Raw genomic sequence first — 4,813 nt, 5'->3', positions numbered from 1 at the left:
GTAACAGTGTGTCCAACTGTGACTGATCAGAACAATATATGTTCTCATAAATAGTTCATTTGGACCCTGAGGAACTTTTAACCAAACTTGTACATCTATTATTTGCTTTCATCTCTTTCCATTTTCCCTTGTTCATAGATTATTGTACCTTCTCCATTTTGTTTATTTTTAAATTTCTTTGGAGGGTATTTGCAAGACAATGGGGTTAAGTGACTTGTCCGAAGTCACAGTCAAGTAATTATTAAATATCTGAGTCTAGATTTGAAATCAAGTCCTCCTGACTCCAGGGCTGGAGCTTTTCCCACTGTACCACCTAGAAGCCCAGCACCGGGATTCCATGCTTGGAGTTCCTGTGCTGCACAACAAATTCCAAAAGTTTTAAGAAAACCCTTGAGAGTGACCTTGTATAACTTTTTCTAACTCCCACTGTGAATGTTTGCCTTCTGTGAGTTCTTCATAAAATAGTGTTTTGTCAAGTATAAGTTTGGCATTTGAACAACACAAACAGTACATCATAGTGGTATTCTCTGCAATAACATAAGAAATACCATGAACAAAATGGATTAAATGTATCAACTGATTAAAAATGTACCAGCTTCTTACAATTACCAAGCATCATGCTAAATATCTCTAAGGGAAATTAAAAAAAAATAATGGTCCTGCCTTCAGAGGAGATACATTCTCAAAGAACTAAGAACATGTTTTTAAGAAAGTGGTAGTTTAAGAGGCCTTTTCAGATTTGGGAAAGTTACAGTTTGTGAGTATAATGTTAGAAGGTGGATAAGAAGGTAGCCAAGTTAATTTCAGAGGATTTAAAGCTTGGACCATTCTAATATGTCAAATTCTCAGAGAAGACTAAACCCTTAAAAAAGTTTATATTTTTGTTGCAAGAAAGATATATATGGAAAATGGTATGATTTTTCCAATTATGACTGATATATGATTTAAAAGATGTTGGAAAAAAACGAAGATTATTTGGAAATTTAAAAAAAGTTAATTAATGTTACAAATAACCTAAAAGGGGAAGAAAAGACAAAAAAAATTAAGATTCATCCCTGAAAAAATAGAGAAAATTGATGACATGTCTTCATTTCTTCAAAAGGCGTTAAAAGAAAAATCAGAACAAAATTATTTTATTTGAATATCAAAAACATTTTTATTGCCCACGCTTTCCTCATGGCATTCTTCATCTCTGTATTTCTCAGTGTATAAATGAGTGGGTTCAGCATGGGTGCAATGACTGTGTAAAACACTGACAATTCCTTATCATTCTGTTTTATAATTGGAGGAACTATATAGGTAGCAATGCAGGGAACAAAGAACAAAACAACAACGAGGACATGGGAAGCACAAGTGGAGAGGGCTTTATGCCGAGTCTCTGATGGATGGTTTCTAAGGTTGTATAATATGACAATGAAGATACCACCAAAGCCAGAAAGGTGGCCAAGACAACCATTCCAGTATTTGCAATGACTAATATATTAGGGATGCTTGTGTTAGTGCACACAAGTTTTAAGAGGACTTTCACATCACATACATAATGATTGACTTGATTAGGACCAAAGAAAGGTAACCTGGCAACCATAAGTGTCTGAGGTACTGCATGCAAAAAGGCCACCCCCCCCCAGGCCATAAGTATAATCATGTAGTATCTCTGTCGATTCACTATGATCATATAGTGTAAGGGTTTACAAATGGCAACATAATGATCAAAGGCCATGGACACCAGGATGAACATCTCAAAAGCAGCCTGAAAGTGAGCAGTAAAGAGTTGAGTCATGCAACTGATAAAGGATATGGTTTTTTCCTTAGCAATTATGTCCCTGATGAGTCGAGGGACTATAGTGTATGTATAAGCAAAATCCATTATAGACAAATGGCACAGAAAATAGTACATGGGTTGTTGGATAAGATGGCTACATGTGATAGTGATGAAGATAATGAAGGTCCCCAGGAAAATTGTAAAGTAACAGAACAAGAAGATTACAAAACAAATCTTTTTGACGTCCGCATGCATGAACAGTCCCAAGAGAACGAATTCTGTAACATTGTTCTGATTTTCCATGTTCTTCAACTAGTTTATAAATATCCTGTAAAATTCCAGTTCATCTGAAATTGCAATGGAGTCCATAAATTCTCATGAACATCATGGTAGATATAAAGTTAATTTTGAAATTATCCAAATGTATAATGCATTATGAAAGTGGATCATTCTCTACCTTTAAATTTGAGATCAGAAAATGTTTCTTTCAGTTAGGTATAAGAAATTCTTTGAAAATTCCTTAGCTGTGCAGTATTATTGCCCATGCTACTAAATTTCCTTTATGCATATAGTTTCAAAAAAGTTATATATATATATATATATATATATATATCTTTAAAATTTGTAAAAATTTACATATCCCTAAGATTTTTCTATTTCTCCTTTAGGATGACAAATTTAATAGTACAACAGATTTACTATGCTAACTTAATAATGACAAAAACAAAGTTGATACATAGATTTAGCAAAGGAAATATATATGTGTGGATATATCATATATTTATTGCAGTTTTCAAATAGAAATCTGACAAAATAATGTGTAAGAAAATGCAATGTTAAATTATTAAGTGTCAATATGATGAAAGATATTGCAAAATGATTTCATAATATATTTTGGCAACAAATATAAACAGATGGGAAAATACTTTGAAGCATAGCAATAAATGAAGTAGGACTTTCTCCTATGTCTCCCTATGTCACACAATGAACAGTTCTTAATCTTTATCAGTAGTTAAAATATTAAACAATTAGCAACAGGAAGAAGGAAGACAAAAAATACAATAAAGAACAGAAAGACAAATGGTAGTGCCACATCAAGTTGAGGTCTGAAATTGAAGGGGTCAGTAATAAATAGGATGGAGTCTAACAAGGGTCTGAGGAAACAATGTGAGGGTCCTTAAAAAAGCAGATGTTTGGAGAGGGTTACAAATATGATTACACTTTGGGGCAATTAATACTGAACTATTGGTGAGGAATTCTGACCAGCCTGGATTTTGGAGCAAGATGAAATGATATGTTGTCCCTTTGCTCTCCAGTCAAGAAATTCTCACTCTTTATTTTTCTTCTTTTATATGTCCTGGATGTATCTCTGATACTCATATTCTTCTAGAGGTAAAAGTTTCTCCTCTTCTTCCTTTTTGTTCTCTTTTCTTTGTCTGCCTCACTTCTTTTCTTATTTTCACTGTCCTTTAGGTCAATGACACATGAAGTCTTTGATTCCATGCTCCGATACTTCAAACTGCTAAGTCCTACAACAAATCGACTTTTATTTTCATAAATCTTCTATTATCCTACTTTAGTGAACAGAATTTTTTATTCCTTGGTCTAAATTTTCTAGGAAAAAGTCTGAGAAGTAAATCTAACTAAGAATTTCACAAGCAAAAATTATGACCAGAGACCAGAGACATTTAATTCCTGGGCTTTAAGAAAATCTCATTCATATTACCAAGTTCAGTAGACTGGAGAATAATACAATAAACTGAGACTGAGTCTGATGAGTGACTCTTTTGTGGTCATAGTCATTTTTGATCCAGATAACTGATATCCTGAGTCTAAGACATTGTTGTGATTTTTTCATATCATATTCTAATACTTAAATTCTGTGTAGATACAGCCAAAACTCTCATGAGCTAGGCGCTCTGTTATTGAAGAATTATTGTTCATTAATCAGAAAGAGATGGAGGACTCTTGGTCAGAACAACCCTCAGAATCTCAGGCTCTACATAATGAAGGGTTGACTATATTGCCACAATGATGAAGTAGAAAAGGAGAAGATTAACGTGGCTCCCTTAAGTCTATGTTTGCCATTTTGTATTAAAGAAACAGAGACAGAGTAAGAGAGAGATAGGGAAACAAAGACAAGGATTAAAGTTCAAGAGACAGAGAAAGATAGAGTGAGAAAAAGAAGGGAAAAGAAGATAAATACAAAAGAGGGAGAAATAAAGAAAGAGATAGAGAGCAGATAGTAAAAGAAAGATAGAGAGAAGGAGAAGAGAATGAGAGTCAAAGACTCAGCAAGACAGTGAGAAACAGAAACAGACACAATGAGAAAAATAAAGCAAAGAAAAGAGAGATCAAACACATCATATGGCTATGCATTCTAGATCTCCTCAAAAAACTGTTTCTATCTGATATTCAGTGAATTATTAAAATTTTTAATTTTTCTTTCTATGTAGGACTTTTTCTATCTGATATTCAGTGAATTATTAAAATGTTTAATTTTTTTTTCTATGTAGGGGAAGATGTCTTAGGGATGTAGATAAACATGATATTTTCTCACACAAGAAGAAATAAAAAAAAAACTGTTCCTGAAATAAACATTCTCAGAAAAAGTGGTAAAGAAGTTTAACTGATGGGCAAGACCATTTGGTAAAGATCATTTTATTCAAGTTACTTGAAAACAATTCTAATGTATTTTTGAGAGCCATTGATACTCTTTAAATAATTTATATCTCCTTGCATTCCTACCCAATTCTGGTTTGGGGGCTTGTAGTAACTTATCTGGCAGTCATGTCCTTCACAAACTGACAGATTCAGTAGAATTTTAACAGAAATAGAAAAAGAAAAATAGTTCATAAAATAATTAGCTATAAATGTCTCTCAATAAAATGCAATATACTATGATTTTTTTTGCTTATTGTTGATTTTTTGGAGGTTTGCATTTGTGTTTTGCATAGAGACCTTGAATGGAAAATAGTCTTTTTGCAAAGATAGATTCACAGGTCTGAAATTTATCATCTTGCTGTATCCTACAATACTTTGATCCTAGAT

General features: G+C 32.9%; 1 pseudogene; it reads right to left on the bottom strand.

The window, feature by feature from the left end:
* Positions 1-1,133: 1,133 nt before the first annotated feature.
* LOC141516981 (olfactory receptor 4P4-like) lies at positions 1,134-2,065 on the bottom strand (annotated as a pseudogene).
* Positions 2,066-4,813: the final 2,748 nt, after the last annotated feature.

This window comes from Macrotis lagotis, chromosome 3, assembly GCF_037893015.1.
Source record: "Macrotis lagotis isolate mMagLag1 chromosome 3, bilby.v1.9.chrom.fasta, whole genome shotgun sequence".
In the NCBI taxonomy this organism is placed as follows: Eukaryota; Metazoa; Chordata; class Mammalia; order Peramelemorphia; family Peramelidae; genus Macrotis; species Macrotis lagotis.
This window is presented reverse-complemented; position numbering and strand designations above follow the sequence as displayed.